The 20,446-nt window shown below is 33.3% G+C and overlaps 1 long non-coding RNA gene across 1 annotated transcript; it reads right to left on the bottom strand.

Annotated features, from left to right (window-relative positions):
- Nucleotides 1-18,639: 18,639 nt before the first annotated feature.
- Nucleotides 18,640-19,900, bottom strand: LOC148176389 (uncharacterized). The gene is made up of 3 exons (XR_015769958.1): nucleotides 19,879-19,900; nucleotides 19,149-19,815; nucleotides 18,640-19,096 (listed from the first exon to the last, which is right to left on the bottom strand). It is a non-coding gene; the product is annotated as an uncharacterized LOC148176389 (long non-coding RNA).
- Between the last annotated feature and the right edge of the window lie 546 nt (nucleotides 19,901-20,446).

Here is a 20,446-nt window from a genome sequence, read left to right as displayed (position 1 = left end):
AATTTTAATGTTTTTCTTGTTTCGAAATTATGTCAATTTTTACACCACATGTTTCCAAATTTATTCGAAAATAAAATTTTTATCCTTTCATTTTAACACCATTTCTGTAGTTTACTAAAAATGGTCTGAATGTCGTTGAATTGGTTGAATCTCTCATTTTGCAAATCTTGCAAAATTACTTGCTTTTTCGCTAGTTAAGTACGAATAATTTTTTCAATCGTAACTGGATCTGATTGTGATAATTTTAACAAAAACCCGTCTTTTACTGTCAGGAATTTCTCTGGTAGATAGAAACATATCATTTATTTCAACATGTACATTGTATACTATTGTTTTTACCGTAGTCCGTATAACTTTAATAACTAAAATTTGCAATTCGAAAGATAGTTTATTTGTCGAATTTATTTCTAAACACCAAATTTCGTCAAAAAATTCTGGCACGCGTTTCGATAGCAATCAGAGCGATAATTAAACTCATTTTTTGACGAAATTTGGTGGGAATAAATTGTATTTTTGATAGTTTTTGTCAACACCTAGAGTTGATGTAACAATTTTCTTTAAATTTTGCAATTGTTATTTTGAATTAAAAAAGTAGGCAAATTTAATATGAAGTCGCAGATAAAACGTTGTATCTTACACGAAGAATAGCGGTCTTATAATCTCGTGCTTTTACATGACTCGGGCTAACAGTAACTCACCACACTCATAATTATAATGATGTCTCTATCCCACTGGTTACATAATTCGCGATCTGAGAACTATAAGGTTCTAAGGCCCAGTTTCATAATCAGAAGCCTAAAGCCACTTTAGTTAAAGGAAACTTTAGTTTAAAGTTGCTTTTAAAATAGACTTTAATTTTTTTTGTTTCATAATTATTATTAGTTGTCTCGTTAGATAACGTCCCTTTAGTAACGGTTGGCTGCACTGACTTTTAAATATTAGCCGTCAAAATTTGAATTTTATGTCAAATAAATATCATTTGTCAGTATTATGGTGGTATTATCATTTGGGAGAAGATGTCGGAAGCTAAACGGAGAAAACGCTCTTCTAATTTCTCAAAAGAGGAAGAACTAAGCTTCACCAACTGTATTGAACCATATAAACACATTATAGAATGTAAAGTAAGCAACAAAATAACAAATACCGAAAAAGAAGAAGCTTGGCGGAAAATCGCGGAAAAATTTAACGCCAAGAGTGAATCATTGAGAACCGTAGATCAATTAAAAGGAAAATACGATAATTTAAAATCGAAAGCCAGGAAACAGGCCGCTGAAGCAAGAACCACATTTAAAGGTACCGGTGGCGGACCATCAAGTAATAACATGGTAGATCCCGTAAGTGAGGCGATTCTTCGCATTATTAACAAAAAAACTGTAGTTGGTATCATGTCAAATTTCGATAGTGATGCTGATAGCGCAGATAATGTTCCTCCAGCTAATGTTGCAGTAATTAATGATAATGATGTTGTTGAGCATGACAATGTTGAGAATTTAGTTACTCTAGATGTGCCGCAAGAAAACTTGATGGAAAGCGATGTTTTTATAGCAGACGCAGAAAGAAAAGAAGAACTCCAGAATTCAGTAATTTCTGGAAATCGTACTTTTACTGAGACAAAAACGATCAACTGAAGTAAATATGTACCACAAAATTTAAGAAAGTCAATCCACAAAAAATTAAAAGCTACTGACAAACCAGCATTTTTTTCGAAGGAAAAGTACTACCAAAGAAAGACGGAATTGCTTAAAAAAATGTTTAAGGAAGAAAGTGAAATTCGACAATCAAAGGAAAAGAGAGACCAAGAAGAACATACTAAAAAAATGAAGTTGTTGGATTTAGATTTTCTATTAAAAGAGCAGCAGTTATTGTCAAAATAAAATGTTAAAATGTTATATGAAATTCTTAATTTAATTAATAATAAAGTTATTAATTATACTACAATTAACAATTTTTATGTGTAATTAATACTAAAGTCTAGCAAAGTGTTCATTTATTAATAATTGTCTCAAACGTCGTCCTGTTATGTCATTATTTTCATTGTCGTTATTTGGCTCACCATCTTCAGCATCATCATTTTCAATCTCGTCAAACCACTCTTGCGGAAACCAATCGTTCATTTCTACAGCAATATTTTGTAAAACTGCTGTAGCAACAATTATTGACATCACAGTATCTAATTTTACTCGCATTCCAAATTTAAGTATAGGAAATCTGCGTTTCCATACACCGAAAAGACGTTCAATTACACAACGTGTACGAATAATAGACTCATTATACAAATTTTCGGGTTGAGTAGTTACATTAAGCAATTTTGTCATTAAATAAGGTTTCAGTGTATAACCGCTATCACCAATCAGTAGATATCTCCCATACAATCCAGTTTCAAAGTTTCTTTTTAATCGACTGTTGTTCAAAATGGTTTGATCATGCGCTGATCCTGGCCATCTTGCAACTATATCTTTAAATTTTAAATTGGCATCACCCACAGCTTGTACATTTAAAGCAAAAAAGTCCTTTCTACACCTATAGATTTCAGCGTCGTCACCACCAGGTGAATCAATCCTAATGAGAGTGCCATCTATAGCTCCAATAACTTTTGGAAAACTTGCTATAGCATAAAACTCCTCGGCGGTGTGTTCCATATCTCTGTGATCATTACTCATTACGATATACCTGGGACTTAATTGCGCTATTGCATCCGAAACTCTTTTAACAATTCGAGAAGCTGACGATTTTGAAACGCCAACAAAATCTGCAACTGTTAGTAACATATTCCCTGTAGCATAAAATCGCAAAGTGAGTAACAACTGGATTATGGGGTCTATTGCACCACCTCTGCAAGATCAAAACACATAAATAGTTTGTCTTATGTCCAGGCACTAAAGATAATACTACTTACTTGTTTGTAGGTAAAGCAATTTGAGGTTTTATCATATTTAATAAATTTTGGACGGTTGGCTTCGTTAAGCGAAATCTTTCAAAAAAATCAATATCATCAATTTCTATAAAACAATTTCGCCGTTTCTTATAAACTTTTCGTCTTTTGACTATAAATTCTTCGTCAGAAGATGAACTACTCGACGAACTCCATATTCGATTCATTTTTCTGTCAGCAATGACATTAGGTAACGAAGCTTTAGATATTTAACGAGTCGAAATTGAGCCTTTAAGTTAAAGTGTCCTTTAAGTCAACTTTAAATTTAAAGTGTGATTATGAAACTCAATTTTAAATTAAAAGTTGCCTTTTAAATTAAAGCCTCCTTTATTTTGATTATGAAACTGGCCCTAAGTGATTTTTTGTGAAAATTTAAATTGTCAGTTTTGCGATTTTTTTTAAACATTTTCTATCATGTATAAAAAAGAAGTGAGTTAATATTTTAACAAGCCAAAATGACTTAAATAGATCAAGCCATTTTGTCAAATAAATGCTTAATAAATTAAAAAGATATCACTGATCAATTTAATGCAAATGTTAGTTAGAACCTTATAGGTCTCAGGTCACGATGTAAGTATGAGAACCTTATATGTATGTAATTCTCAGCTCGCAAAATATCTATTATGTATTCAATAACACATCAAATCTTTCGTAGTTATTTAAAAGCCAAAGAGATACAAACATCTGGCATTGAAGGACACACTTGCGGCTAGTTAAAGATTTTTTACAGCATTTACTCTATTGTGTTCAATGGTGGGTGCGGGACAGGGCAGTTTTAGGTAGGAAATTTGGATCCCAAAACAACATTCCAAAAGAAAATTTTTACAAAGGATTTGCACCCTTATTGATAATTGACAGGTGTCAGTTCGACTGCAAGTTGGGTTGCATAGTTACGGAAACTGAAATTTTGCTTTACGGTGTTCCACCCTTAAGGCCTAAAAATTTCATTTGCAGTTTAAGTCGCCTAAAAAATTATTTTCAAGAACATCTGTGAACTCTGACCTGATAGAGCAAAACGGACTTCAAATTAAAAATCAAGAAACTATTCCACGTCTCCACAATTAGCAATTTTTTTCCAAAATTTGTTGACTAGTGTTATTAACAATTGATAAATACCCCTTTTCCAAAACTAGCGTTTACTAGTGGGAATAAATAGATAAAATTTTCATCATCTTCCGTCGGTATAATGATGGCAAGAGTTAACAGCATACCACAGAAAATCAACACGATCATGTAAATCGTAATCCAAAAAGCAGTTTTCTTTACTTTCTTTTGAATCTTTTGAGGTGCTTCTTCTAATTTGTACAACAATATCTGATTTAAATATATTGTTGAGTGAGTTTGATCTACTGGTTGATATAACATACAAATTGTACACTGAAAAACATAGTAAATAAAGAGTAACAAATCAGCGACTTACGTATAAAAGAGTAGAGTAGATGGTACTGTAGTGAACTAAATACTGAAGATCAAAATGGTATAAAAAGAGGAATCCTTGTATCAAAAGTGACAACACTATTCCGATTTTAATGAAGAGGAGAAAGCCTTGATTGTATTTCATCTCAAAAATTTCTTTTGTTAGAAAACGACAAATCTTCATGCAATTTGACTCTAAAACAGTTTAGTTGGTGAAAATTGAAAATAAGTAGCAACTTGAAAAACCTTTCATGTCTTAAGTTGTTTATTATTCAAAACTAAAAAACATATGTCTAGAGAAATTGGATCAATACGAACTCTAACCATTATTAGGTAATGGAAATACATTTAAATCGTTTCTAATGATTCATGAAACTATTTTATGTTATAAGTGGGTTACGAAAACCTGCCGATATTTCGAGTAGGTTATATCTAATAACCCACGTTTTCAATACAACAGTTTATCCAGTATGTTGTCATTTTCAAAGAAATGAATTGGATCAATTCTTGGTGTTGAGAAAAATTATCAAAAATACAATTTATTCCTAAACAAAAATAATTAGAAAATTTAGATTTAAGAAATTGGTCAATAAATGTTCTACTTTTCAGAAAACACCTGAGAAGACTTCTTTTGTCACCATGCCTTACTCACCTTCAGTGACAAAGAGACTGGAAAGAATTTTCCAGGGTTTGGATCTCAAAGTAGTTTTTACTTCGGGTCCAAGCCTCCAAAGTCTTCTAGGTAATTCTAAAGACAAGTAAGAACAAGTAAGTAATTAACTGTAAAGATTGAGATCAAAAATATATTGGGCAAACAAGAAGGTCAATTTTAAAATGGTTCAAAGAGCATCAAACTCATCTCAAATTTGGAAGGTTCGAAAAATCAAGCGTTGCCAAACCACATTGATGAAAGTTGTCTTCGTTTAATTAAAAATGTATATAATTGTAAATTTCTAGACATTTATGAAAGTCTAGAAATATTTAGGAACAAAAATGAAATAATGAACTCAGACAACCTCTACCTGCGCCAAAGGGGACGAGTCGACACGGTTTTAGTATACAGGCTGTTTTTGATATACACTATTAAACAAAACACGGTAGTTGGTGAAGACAAGTAGAATCAATTGACAAAAATGTTGTAGGTAGAAGTCTTTTCGTTTTCGAGATAAAATTAATCAAATATTTAATCAAAATTTCCAGTTCGCCACTGGATTAAAGAATTTAGTCTTGATTGCTTAACAACAGTTCACGCTTTGTTCTTTTAAGTGGATATTTTCATCAGTAGCGTTCCAAGTAAGCGGTTAAAGGTGTTTTCTCTTATATCGTTAAAAAATATAAAAAATAGTCAATTGAGTTCCTTAAGGCTGCGAAAGACAGTGTTTAATTTTTTATAGTGTATTTTAAAAACACCCTGTATGAGGAAAATTTATTTGTTCGTTTTTAGTTTAAATATAGCTCTGATTATAGTGGCATTGCTATCGAAACGCGTGTCAGCATCTTTTGACGAATTTTGGTGTTTAGGAATAAATTATTTTTTTGTTGTCATTTTGTACGTTTGGTTTAACACCGCCCACGTGAACAAACCCATATCATTGTGATTAATGCAGGAAAGCTATAGGTGAACATATTTCAAATGATAGATTTAAAATGTTAAGAATGGACAAATTTTTATGCATTTTCGGTCTGAAAATTAGTATATTATGTTATTAAGAGTAAAAATGAAGCTTTGTGTGCTGAGCCTGTTTGCCAAACGTAGTGAGGCAGGCATTAACTGGCTAAGCACACAAAGCCATTTTTGCTCTGAATGGCATATACGAATTTTTTTTGCAAACTGTAAAAAATTATTCAATTTTACTTTAAAAACATTAAATTCATGCAGAATCATAGTGCAATGGAAACATTTCAATGGTTACGGTGAAGCCCAAGCATATAAAGTGCTGTGTTTTGCTTAAGCATATAAGTGAAACTTATACCCCGACAATCGAGCTAGATAATGTGCCACTTTTATGACGTTTGAAAAAAAAAGCAATTATTTACTGAAAAGTGTGTTGGAATACTTTTCTTGACGGTACTCGTTACTTCTTAGATGAAGACTACAGTTGGGTCAAGTACACGTTCGGTCGGTCGTTAAGAGAGTAATAATAATAATTATATTATAATGAATATTAGTGTTGTAAATACAGCGTATTTTTCCACACGTCAATACTAATTTAAGTGTGACATCGTTTGTACATTTAATTAGATTTATAATATCGTCAAACTTATTTTTAAGAAATTGTAACGGTCCAAATTTGCGGCCAAAAAAACAACGGTCAGCTCTATTAAATATAACAATCAATAAATAGACGTCAAAAATAAGATAGTTTCAAAAATTAATGATAATTGATAATCATTCATCGCTTTAGATAAATTATTCATTTTATGAATTTTTTCTGTATTTGTAGGATTAAGAATAATTGTAATTGTACCTAAAGTTTCAAATAACTGCTCTATCAGAATAATTAACGCTAGCTACTTTGAGGAATTTCATTGTTTCGATTTGTAAAACTGACCAGCTGGGTAAAAATATTTATTACGGTTTATTTCAAGGCAGATGAAACCCAACCACTTGAGCGTTATTATGTTTATGGGGGTTTGCGGTAAAGTGGCTGTAAACGATTTAAAAAGTCAAAGCCATAACCGCACTAGAGCGTTTGGTAAACTGTAAGCTTTCCCGAAAGTATTCGTTGAAATTGTGGAATTGGCTTTTAATGAAAACTGAAAAGCGTTTGTGCTTCATATGAAGATCGATTGTAGTGGGCATCTGTAATTTTGTAGGTGTTATTTGAATGTTTTTTGAAACCATTCCCGAAAAAGAAAATCGAAAAAAAGTTTATTATCAATGTTTAAATAGTATATTATGAAACGCGTTTCATAATGAACATTTTGCCGCACGCACGTCTTTAAGGCACGACGAGCGCAGCGAGGAGTCTCGTAAAGTAGTAAGTGCGGCAAAATGCATTATGAACAAGTATCATACGCTTTTTTTTCTATTTCGCCTTATTTTAAACGAAAAAACTTGATTTCGAAATCTAGGGAATTTTAGGGTAGTTGGCATTTGCAAAATGTCCGGGAAAAAATTCGAAGTAGCCAAATCCAATTTCAGTCAGATTGACAGGTGTGACGTTTTGAGTTTATCGGAGCGCAAGGGAGCCAAGAGAGCGAAGATGTTGATCATGATGATGATAGTTCTTTTGCATCCAAAGAGTTTTTCTCCGATGAATTATTAAGCCAAGTACAACAAGAAATAATGGTGTATTGATCGGATTTGAGTTGTACCCAACTAGTCGAAAGACTGTTCGTCGAATGACAAATAATATACACCCAAAACGTCTACTAGACATACTCTCTACGACCCTTTTCGAATGCACCCAACCAGAGCCAACTATAGCTTACGCCTACGCCTAGCGGCCGGAGACCCGATGTGACGTCAGCACAGTGGCCGAACGGTCACCATTGCGGCTTATGGAAATATGGGAATGAGATGTCTTTTTTCTTCATTTTAACAAACTTGGACATTGTAAATTGCGTTTTGCTTGGAATGACAATTTTTGGGATGTTCTTAGAATCTGATCATTAAATGTTCTTCTCAAAATATTACGGAATTACTTCTTTTTTTGTAACTTTTTACTGGGGCGGACACGGTTAATAGTTTTAAAAGCTTGATTTTCCTAGAAACCTTACAAATAATTTTTTTGTGTAATAAATGCTGAAAGTTGAAATTTAAACAGCAGTGCCGGATTTAGGGCAGGTCAAGCGGGAACAAACAGCCCCATATTTAGGTACTGTTAGGTACTTTGCACCCTTTCAATCATGAAATACAAAAACCATTGTATTTTTCTTAAAAAGGACATCGACCATCGACCCAAAGCTTTTTTATGCCTATCTAAAAATTTTATTTCCTAGTTCTACAAAAAATGGAAAAAAATGTGACCAGATTTTTCTCTATTTCTGGAAACGTATTCAGCATTCATGTTTACATTAAATCTTCTCGGAATAATATTAAAGATTTACTTCTTTTTCTGACTTTTTGGGTTGAGAAGGATCTCGGAATTTCTTTCTTCAATGTTTTTCCCAGAATATGACAAAATACCCCTTTCCATCATTTTCTCTGGGTTTTATAAATACTCCCATGTTCATGAAAATGTTTTTAGTACTTGCTTCATTTCGAAAGGGCAGACAAGGTGTGTGACCAAAGTTGTAAATTAACTGATTTTCTTATTCTGTTGTCTACATACATATAATAGGTGTAATACCTTTTTAATCAAAATGCCAAATAGTTGCTGTGTACCTAATTGTAGAAGTAATTACAATAAAAGTGAAAAAGTGTCGATTTTTCAATTTCCAAAGAATAAACTTCTGAAAGATAAGTGGATACAGTGTATAAATAGAAAAAACTTTGTACCTAACAAGAGTAGTGTTGTGTGTATTAAACATTTTGATGAAAGATTTGTTAAAATCTGCTCTAGTGTATTGGTTTCTCATTTAAATATGGTTTATATATTGTATGTATGATTGAATAAATGCTTGTTTTCTTAAAATTTGCTGTTGTCATTATAAATCACAACATAATTTATAAAATTTTACAAAAGTTTTACAAGTGGGAAGTTTTTAGAGGCCTTTTTATGAAGTACGGACGGCGTCTTTCCCTTTAAACCAATGCATTTTTCGAAGCGCGGTACGGCCACTGATGTGACGTCACGATTCCTAGGCGTAGGCTCGTAAGCTATAGTTGGCTCTGACCCAACTCATCGAAATACTTCTAGTCGAACGACACTTAATAGAGGCGCGAATTGTACAACAGACGTATAGTTCCACCAAGTTCGTCTGAGCCACCATAAAATCATAAAAATTTGCGGACAACCGCAACGGGACACCTTGAATAGGTTTTCAAGTGCATATAATGAGGGTTTATTTACCCAAATTTGCACCCTGCGATAAGAACACCATCCCAGGCTAGGGCAGCTGTTTCGTCATAAATATAAAAATACCACAAGCTGTCCAGTTGTGGTAGCACTCAAATTTTTATGATTTTATGGTGGCTCAGACCAACTTGGTGGAACTATAACGGTCCGAATAATAACCTATCCTAGTCGACACATTGTAGCCTATTCGTTAACAGGTAAATTAGTCAATAATATTCCTAATATAAATACTAAAATTACTGTTATAGTGACATTAACATGGCGACTTTTATTAAAACGCAAAGAGGCGGCAGAAAATTAATCTTCCAACAATATTCTTATAATAAAGTAAAAGATGGCCCTGATGGTAAAATTTATTGGAGGTGTGATGAAACCTGTTTGAAGTGTAAGGGAACTGTTAGTACTGATGGAGCTGATAATGTTTTAATTGGGAAAACACACAATCATGCCCCATCTCCAACAAAGGTAACACGATCAAGTGCACGATCAAAGAAAGAGCTGTTACCAATGGTAATACACCCCGAGATCTTGTAAATAGTTGCTTAGAAGGAATACCCGGTGGAGTAAAAGTTCACTTGCCAGAATTAAAAAATTTACAAAAGACTGTCAGCCGGAAACGCAAACGGGTTGGTGCCATTCCACTTGTGCCGCATTCTTTGGCAGAAGTTAATATACCAGCAAGTCTGCGCACTACATAAACAGCAGCTGAAGAAAATTTTATTCTTAGCGATAGTGGAATCGAAGATGCAAACCGCATAATAATATTTGGCTGCACAACGGATGTAAGCCGTTTGATTGAATGTAATACTTGGATTGTTGATGGTACGTTTAAAAGCGCTCCAAATTTTTGGTACCAGTTATGGGTGATTCATGGGGTTTTTAAAAACAAAACAGTCCCTTTTGTCTACGCATTTTTGCCTAACAAGAATGAACCAACATATGAAAGAGCTTTACTAAATGTTTTGGCAAAGGTAGACTTAATTCGCCCAACAGTAAGACCAAGAAATGTAATAATCGATTTTGAAGTAGCGGTGATTAATGTTTTTAAAAGATTGATTCCCGATATAAATATACATGGTTGATTTTTTCATTTCTCTCAAGCGATCTGGCGAAAAGTTGCAGAACTGGGAATGGTGCAGATGTACAGAAATGATGAAGACTTTAGGACAATACTAAAATCCGTTTGCGCGCTGTCATTTGTTCCACCAGAGAAAATTTTAGATGCATTTGACTTGTTGGCGCAAGAACTGTTGGAAAGTTTTGGGGAGTTGGATGCTTATAATAATTTCCTAGACTATTTTGTTCTTTCCTGATCCTAAAATTGAAAACCAAAACCAGTAAGTTTCATACCGTAAGTTGGTATTACAGTGACGGCCAAAATAAAGTGGTACAGCTCTTGATCGGCATTGTAATCCAGGTAAGAAACTAAACTGTTGAACTACTAATAGAACGTTATCATAACTACCAATACTAGACACCTAAAAAATATTAACAAGGGATAAGCTGTGCCTAGAATGTAGAGGTGTTTTGTATATTGTGAATTTATTTAGTATTACAAGAACATAAGCAATTCCAGCCATTAATGTAAATAATGTTATAAATTATAAATATTTATATTTATAAATATTTATATTATAAATATTTTATTATCACTTTAGAGAAGTGGTTGTTTGTGAAAAGTAAAATGTGTTGCCTACGCAAAAAAACTAACAGACAAAATAAGCATAGTGACAAGTTGGGTATGAGATGAGTTGTTTGTTATAGCATACGAAATGACTGTTTCCATTGTGGATGTATGTCAGTTACGAATTGACGAACTGGTTTTCGATGAGTTGGGTTTACCCCGAATTATCATGGTTTATCAAAACCAAAATCTAAATTGTCAACGTTGACGGCAGGTTGACGGTTTGTCTGCTGCAAACCTAAGAAAAATATAAGTTCCTGGAAATATTGGCACGGGATTGGTCTATTACGATACCGAAATAAGCTCAAACGCGTATCGAAATATCTTCATTATGAACGCGAAATAGAAAAATATTATTCTGCAATCGAATTTGACGTATAATCGTAGATTAAAGCTTTAGTCTTGAATAAAAATTTAATCCGTGTTTCTGCAATCGGGCCTAAGGAAAATTTAAAGAAAACCTCGAGAATGTTTGCATAAAGTTAAACGGCAAAAGCGGGCATTCTGCAGTTTCAGATAAAATATCGATTTTAACGTATTCTCCTGAAAAATCTCATATAAAGTAATTACTTTTAAAAAATACTGGTCCATAGTCAAGAACACAATGGCCATAAATTCAATAAAAATTTTTAGAATGCAACCTGCAATTTCACAAGGTGCATTTCATTTATATTGTTTAAACAAGTACACCTCTACCCTCTGACAGTTGGAGGGTGTAAACTGGATATAAGAAATCGGAATCTCATCGGAGTAAATTAAAGTTTTTTTAAAAAAGTTGAAAGTTGTGGAAAGGGGTTAAGATTGCCACCCTCTCGAAGGTGGGGGAGCGCTACGCGATAAGGCCCTAAGGGGTCAAGATATTTCTCTCTATAATCTCATCTATAAACCACGTTTTTGCCATTGGATCAAAATATAGTTTAGGACTAAATTTAATCCAAGATTTTATAGTCTGTTGTTTAATCAGCGTTTCTGCAATCGGCCCTTAAAGGGTTAAATACTCAACATTATTTGTCAATCAAATGTCAGCAATTGTCAAATTAGTTGCGAAATTAACTTGATTAAAATCTTATATGTTTTTTTTTGTAACTGTTTTTTCGTTCGATGAAATTCTTTTTTATCAACTTTTTTATTCACTTATACCACAAATACCATTAAAGGGCCCCACAAATCTCGTTCTTGCACGACGGTTTTGAACGACGGTTTCAACAGTTGGAACAAAACGGTCGGAAAAACCGAGGTCTGTGGGTAAAACTGTCGGTTCAACACGAAATTTCTCTCATTTATAATACAAATATCAATAATTATTGATCTTTTTACATATTTTTTTGCGTTAGATAGATTTCTGTGTGTTCTGACACCCCCAGAAATAGTGCAGATATTCTTTTGGCGCAGTGATTTGAGACCGTACTGATAATGAAACAAAAACACATCTTAACAAACTTTTATTTTTATGAAACATGGTGCAGGAGAGTGCTCTATAATTCTACAAGAAAACGCATAAATTTTACGTTCTAAAGTAAACTACTTAATATTTGCAGTGAAGTTTGAAGTGTTCCTTTGTGGTTCTGTAAAAATTAGTTACTTCTTATTTTAAAATACGCCATTACTAAAAGTTACAATGATCATTTCAACTAAGAGACGCTTAATATTTTTTTCTTAAAGGTAAAATACATTATGTACCTACAGCTATCACGCCGAAACCTCATAGCACAACTCGCATTAGCTTTAGGGATGCTTTAGGACGTGTCGGCGTTTACTATCTAATATACTATGTCTAATAACTACATCAAACAATTAAACATGATCCTAATCAGTTCTTCTTCAGATTATAAAAGACAGAAAAGGCCGAAGAAAATGAACGTATGCACTAAAAAAAAAAATTAGTAAAAATTACACAATATGGTAAAAGTTTACTAGTAGTGCCATGTTATAGTTGGGTGAAATATTAGCTGAACATTTAATTTTAAGCACTCGTGCTGCATTCATCAGGCAAATCAAGTATATCATCTTATTTTTTTCATTCCAGTGGTACCATTTAACCTCATTTAATCCTTCTACAATTTCGACAGACTTTGAAAAATTTAAGTAGAAGAAACAGTACCATTTCAAACATACAATGTTTTCGATTCTTTGTCCGACTTCGGCGAATCCTCCTACCGTTAAGACAGCGACCATGCTTAAAGTTATTAGGCGGAAATATTGTGTCGACACAGAACCATCAAACTAGAATACTTTGTAAGAAAAACTTGCCACACTATTCTGCTAACTTACCGCAAAGTAGAATAGAGCAACATTGGCCACATCAATTATACCAATGATGTAGAAAGGGAGTACAAAACTTTCAGTGTGTCGTAAGATTGTCTGCGTATGTCTAAACAAACTGATATAAAAAATAAAGAGCGTGGATTCACATACTTTGAAAGTAGAATGTGGTACTTTGCAAATTGAATTAAGTTGTTTTCAACACATTTTTGGTATATAGAATCTTCGAAGATTTTGTATCCAGAGTCTAACGCTCGGGCAAAATGAAGTAGCATTTTTACTTGTAAATTTCCATACTCAAGGATATAAAAAATACTAAAAACTGGAATGGTAATTCCGACGTAAATACATATTGGTAGTATAACTGTTTTGCCTGACCAAATTGCAATATCAGCCTAAAATTATTTGGAAGTGAGGGCATACTAAAAAACTTTTTAATAAGTACCCATTTTCCAAAACAAATAGAAATCAGATAGAAGAAATAAATAAACTGTTGATCATCTCTCGTCGGTATAATCAATGCTACTGCAAATAGCACCCCACACGTGACGCAAAAAATCATGTAAATCAAAACCCGAAAAGTGTGTTTTCTAAGTTTTTTTTTAATCCTTATAGGCGCGTCTTCAAATTTCCACAACTGTAAATGTGGTAATTCTCTGGTTATCATCTTGTCAGTGAGTGATTTAGAAAATAAACACATTGTACACTGAAAAACATTCTCTAGATAAAAACCCAAAATTTTGCAACTTACAACTTACATATAAAATGGTAAAGTATATAGTGCTGTACTGAACAAAATATTGAAGGTCAAACTAGAACAAAAATAAGTACATTTGAATCAAAAGTGACACTAGCAAGATGATTTTCACTGCAGAGAGTAAAAATCGGGAATATTTCATTTCAAAAATTCCAACCGTTAAGAATCGGCAAATTTTCATGAAATTACACTCTGAAATAAGTGAGTAGTTAATGCAAACAAAAATTAGCAATACCTTCCATAACTGGACTCGTTTCTTCAGAACTTGAGCCACGACTCACCCTAAGTCTTTCGATCTTGCTCTGAATAATGGAGACGTAATGAGTTTCTAATGTTCGAATAAAAATTTTTATCAAACATGAATATTTGATATACTTAGTTAAAGTTTTTCTCTGTACTTTGTCGCTTAAAAAAAACTAAAATCAACGACAGATGACACCGTTCCGAGGGTATTATGCTTTTCGAGAGAGCTGGAGTCGATAAGGTAGCAAAGTAACTTATTTTTAAGTCGTAGTCAAGTTACTGAACACAGGCAGACGAATAAATAAAAAAAAAGTTTAACAAATCGAAGAAATAATGAAATTAACGTCGAACAATAAATAAATCATTTACAGAAGTTAAATTAAATCTTTAATTTTGATTTAATTCTTAACGTCATATTAAATTGACATGTGATCGTTTTCTGCCAATCAAATGTCTGCAATCGTCAGAAGTATTGTGTAAACCGCAGAAATAAATCACTTAGTATTCTTGTTGAAAGGGTGTCCTTCCCATGTCACAGCCGTGGCATGTTCACACAAACAGATTAACTAAACTAAACTTATTGATTCTAATTTAAAAGTTAAAGTACCTAGATACATATAAGGGATAGGTCGCACGAATAAGTGAAAAGCATGGTTAATTGTAACAACTTTTTTAACAAATTACATTTATGTAGACGTCAAGTTACCAAGTTTTTAGAAGCTAAAGTACGAAGTTTTTGTTTTTTATAGTTTGACACTATTTTTCGTACGTCAATTCTAATTTTTCCTAAACTGAGGAGGCCATGAAAATCAAAATTTTTCTGTTCATAGAAGTTCAGGAGAGATCATCAACTGCTTCCACTACTTGACTTAGCAAACGGCAATCTAATTGCAGTCTTGGATCCCAAAAAGTCTTGACGGCAACACAACAAAATGGCGGTCGCTGAGAAAGTCCTTCAAAGGTTTATCTTATCTAGACGGGTACATTATTTCTTAATTATTGTACACAACTCGATTTGTTACTATACATATATGTTACATATTGTTAAAATTCTATAGGTTACTGAAGCAGAAATCAAAGAAAAACTCAGTTATTGAAAATGCCAACGGATTGTCGAGGATTTGCAAAGCACAATTGAGAAGAAATGTTGGGAAAGTATGACAGAAATGGAAAACATGGAAGCAGCACTTGCACGAGAATATGATGAACAGAACAAAAATAGAGTACAGTTAATCACCGTAATAGCAGATAGAAGAGCTTGGTGTAAACTTATGTATTATTAACTGATTGGGAATAAAAGTTTCTACCGAACTGGTCAGCTTCTGTATCTTAGTGTTATAAAAAAAAATTGTTTGACCGAAACATATTCACTACACTAAAAATGTACTCTTTTTCCCACACACCAGAGGTTGTCAAACAATACTGACGTCCGTTTAGGTAGCAAGGCTACCATCATCAAAGCGATGATTGAACTAAACACTAAACAAAGCGTTGTCCAACATGTTTTTGACAATGGAATTCGTTTAATAAAAAATGTAAACAATTGTGTTTCTAGATATTTACTAATTGAAAAACCAAAATGTATTGTAATGGTAAAATATATTAAATTTGCTAATAGTGTAAAGTCCAACAATGCGGACAGTTACCTCTACCAATTGCTGAGAATGCAATTGAGTAATGAGTTCAATACCCATTACCTTTAGCGAAATACTTGCATATATGGTAATGGTTATTTCAGGTGAATCTGCTGATTCTACTCAATTTGTTTGTATAAATAGTTGCTGTAAAATGTATAGATAGTCAGAGTCATTGTGTTCAGAATTAATGTATTGATAATGCCGAAATGTGTGTAAATGAAAGTGTCAATAGAACTTTCCCGTGAACTTGGCTTCAGTTATTTTTGGTACCCAAATCCCATCATCACAGTATACCTTATTTCAATTCACAGCGAAGCCCCTATTTTAGTATCAACGAATATACATGAAACATGAGTGAGCATTATATTGTATTGTGTTAGTAAAATTTAATAAAGTTGGTACTAATTGGGGCGTTTTAAAGAAGAGGGGTATCGTCAATTTGTCAAAATGAAATTTGTTTACCTTAACCTACAAACTGAACGTTTTCTTAACTGTACTGGTTCTTGAAAACTGCACTTCAAATGGAAAGTGCCAAATAGTACTACAAAGAAAGATATCGGTTATTTCTAAGTAAAATTTGTGGCAATTGCTGGAGAATCGTAAAAATTTTTTAGTGCGAGATTTGTAAAAAGTTTTTTGACCGATAAACCATCCAAAAATACATTGAATTAAAAATGTTGATCTGACACATATGGCAATTCTTTGACAATGTCACTTCCAATTTTCGAATCTTCTTATACAGGATCTGGCAACACGTGTGTCCACCCCCAAAATTGTCTTTAACTTTAAAGATAAAATTTTGAAAATTTGCAAAACGCTCATAGTTGACGAAGTTTTAGAATGACGCAAAAAATGTTTTTTTTATGACGGTTAGTTTGGCGTTGCGACGTCTAGGACGTTTGAAGTTTTTACGGAAATATTCTGAAACTCCAATTTTTTTCAACATAACTGTGATACATATATTTGAGTTTTTATTTTAAATCTACTGCAAATTACTTAAAAAAAAACGCTGTTTTACCAAGTTAGTTATCAAAATTATGACGGCGCAGTGGCAAACTACGTTTACACCAACTTTTCACAAGCCACTTTTAACCGACTTAAATATTACTTTAGTACCCCTGAGCAGTCAGTGTGATTTGCTTTTTTGACACTCTGCTGCAGCGTAGAAGTAAAATTATTATTATTATGTGTAAATTCCATCAACTTACGTATAATATGGTGCAGTAAATCGTACTTTTTTAGATCATATATTGCATATTGAATTTGACCAAAAAAATGTATCCTTGAAGCAAAGTTGACAAAACCATTAATATTTTAGTTAAGATTACTAAATAACGAAACAATTTGACGTAAAAGATGTCAACTGTGAGGAACTGGCAGATTTTCATATGTGTTGGTTCTGAATAAAATAAAATGTTCTATTAGTATGTTTTTTTGAAAAATTGTGGCACTCTACCTTCCATCATCGACAGAAATTGTCTGAACTCTAAAGGTAACAAAAAATGTAAATCTGTTTGTCGATCAGAGACGACTAGAAGTAGTTTAATTTAATTTGGGAAAATTACCAGGATAATGAGAATAAATTATTTCTGAATGAACGACCTGGACTATGAATTAATTTTCGATGGCAATAATAAGCTCCTTATGTCTGAAAGTTTAGTTTAAAAGTCTTATTATAGTATATTACGCAACAAGAATGGTAAGTAGCCAATTTCGCACGCAGTGAAGCAATTCACCAGTGCGTAATTGGCCTTACCTTCGCGTTGCGTACTATACTTTTTCTACGAATACGACTACATTTTGTCACCGCACTGATATATACAGGGTGGCCCATCTAAGACTTTCGGGCTCAATATCTTTGTTATTTATGAACGGATTTTTCCAAAATTTAAAATATAATTTCTTGAATAGGTAAGGATGATGTGACATTACCAGCGTCATCCTTGTCTTAAAAATGTTAATTTTACTTGTCTTATTTTAAATTTTAATTAGTTAAAAGTTATGTCATTTTATAAAACAGCAATAATTATACGCGTGTGCCAAAAATCAACCGTCTAGCAAGTCAAGTTGCCGAGAAAAAGACAAAAAAGGACCTCAACATTTCCAAAAGATACTAACTGATAGTCGGCTATGAAACAATTGACTTCTACAGCGAGTTTAGAGTTTGGACATCCCTGACTTGTTGATGAATCCGTGACATTCATGACATTTGTGACATTCATTTGAGGTTATGTTTATTTTTGAGCATTATGATGAGGACTATTGATTTAAACATGCACATTCACGATTTTTTATCTCGATCTTTTAGTAACTAATCACAATGCGTTGAACCGAGCATCGTTTCTCGACATTTGTGATATTTCTCGTTTGAGGTTATGTTTACTTTTAAGCATGATGATGAATATCATTCATTTAAACTTGCGCAGAACGATTTATCCCGATCTTTTGAAATTGAAAACTAATCACAATGCATCAGACAGCGTTTTGGTGCAAAAATTTCATAGGCACAAGGAAATGTGAGCGAAAAACTTGTTGAAAGTTGGTCGTCACCAGAAAAATGATTGCAGAATGGTTCGTTATGAGGTGCAACTAGTATTTACGACTTCTTTAGCACTGTCACAGGTTTATTGGAAATGGAAATTCAGTGACACGTATGCAGTGAAGCGATTTGACTCATTTATGATTGCATTTGCGTTAAAACAGTAATCTCATTTATGATGAAGACAGAATTAGATGATCACAAGATTTCGTCCTTTTTCAGGAAACTACTTTACTTTGATTAACAAATAATTTGTTACAAGGTATTTTATTGTAAGGTACAAAGTTTTAACAGTGAATAAACTATACCAGTGACAATTATGGCAATGTAACACCATATTTTCTACAATAGTAATGAACGAATGTACAAAAATTTACAAATGTATCAGATATTTACACTGTTACAACATGTCTCTGTACTTTGAACATTTATAACAAGTGCAAATAATGCTGGAATATTGTAAGCGTTTGGTCACTGGCATTTTGCTTGTTGGCGATGCGATGAGATTTGGCTTTTTTTTACTAGCAACTCATTTCTTGAACTTTCTTGTAACGAAATGGACACAAACAATTAGGGGCAGTATAAGTTTTTGGATATGTTCTGTGATGGCGAAGAATGAATTTGAGGCCCCTTGGTCCGAGCAAATCGCTTGTCGCTTTCAACTGGAACATATGCATCGATGATACTAGTCATTTTCCTTCGCTGAACACTTACCATGTAATGTTGCGGCGACTCTTCATCGAATTCATCAACAAGCAGGGTTTTGGACTTTTAGCAGCTTGGTTACTGTCTGTCAAACATATCCACCCATGTTAGAAGAATCCAAGTGGCATAGTCGTTCATGGTGGTCAACAACACCGTCCAGAACGTTCTGCAATCGTTCTTAATGCTTGCAGCAGGGTACGATAGGGTGTCAATAAGAGTCCTTTACATGTTTGCATCTTTTGGCGGTTCATTGAGAAAAAACAGGTTCAATATTGAAAGTAACAGTCCGTGTTGAAGTATCATTTTCAGTGTGTTGCTTTCAGTCTTGTTCGTCTTTTTTCACTCGTCCAAGTTATTAATTGGTTGTTTAAAGAATTATCCCATTGAAAGAGTCGACCGACGATACTTTGTTAGAAATATCATGTGTGCAATTTTCATTAGAACGCAGTTATAAATGATGTTCATTGTCATTTTGTTTCATTTTTTTCTTGCACTACTTCTTTGACTCGTTATTCTTTCTTAGTGAGAAATTGTCTTGATACCGTGCAAGCACATTTTTCATATGATAATAGAAGGGGTATAGTGGTCCTAGATCGTTAGGTAGTTCGCAAGGTTTGTTGAAGCAACAAATACAACTCGCAACATCATGCACCATATTCAGTTCAAAAACACGAATCTGAAATATCAGATGTAAACAGTGTTCCTACAATTTGCAATGACCTTAGAAAATGTAACTCACTATTATGCGTTTTTGGTGATCCTAAACCGCTTAGTTGTCGGTAAGTACATGTATCTGATTTCCATATTACTTATACGTCTTGGTATCATTAGTTGGTTTCCTATTCAAAGTTTCCTATTCAAATATTAATGGTACTGTACGACCAATTTGGACTTGAAAAAACTTTCATGATAACACCTTTTAGCATGGCGGTCTTGAAAGTGTGCAGAATTGTACCTACATTTGTCGATTCGACTTTGTTTCTACAAATCATAATTGAAACATACGAATTTATTAGTCGCATAGCCACTAAATACCACAAAACTCCGTTTTGACATGGGTAAGCTTGTCTTTGCCGTTGCTCTTGTAGGTTCTAAGCCACTCAACGATACAGCATTCTTCGTTACTTTTGCATACCAACTATACCGACTGCACCAGCATTTTTCGATAGCAGCACTACGTCCTAGATTTCATACGTATTGTGAACCAATTTTGACTTCTTGACTACGGCAGTTCACATATTGGAGCTTCGAGCTTAATCTACTTTGGATTAATGACATGATTAAACAAAAGAAAAATGTTAAAAGTA

This window comes from Gnatocerus cornutus, chromosome 4, assembly GCF_029298725.1.
Source record: "Gnatocerus cornutus isolate USDA-ARS CGAHR chromosome 4, icGnaCorn1.1, whole genome shotgun sequence".
In the NCBI taxonomy this organism is placed as follows: domain Eukaryota; kingdom Metazoa; phylum Arthropoda; class Insecta; order Coleoptera; family Tenebrionidae; genus Gnatocerus; species Gnatocerus cornutus.
The sequence above is the reverse complement of the archived record's forward strand: the minus strand, read 5'-3'. Positions and strand labels throughout refer to the sequence as shown.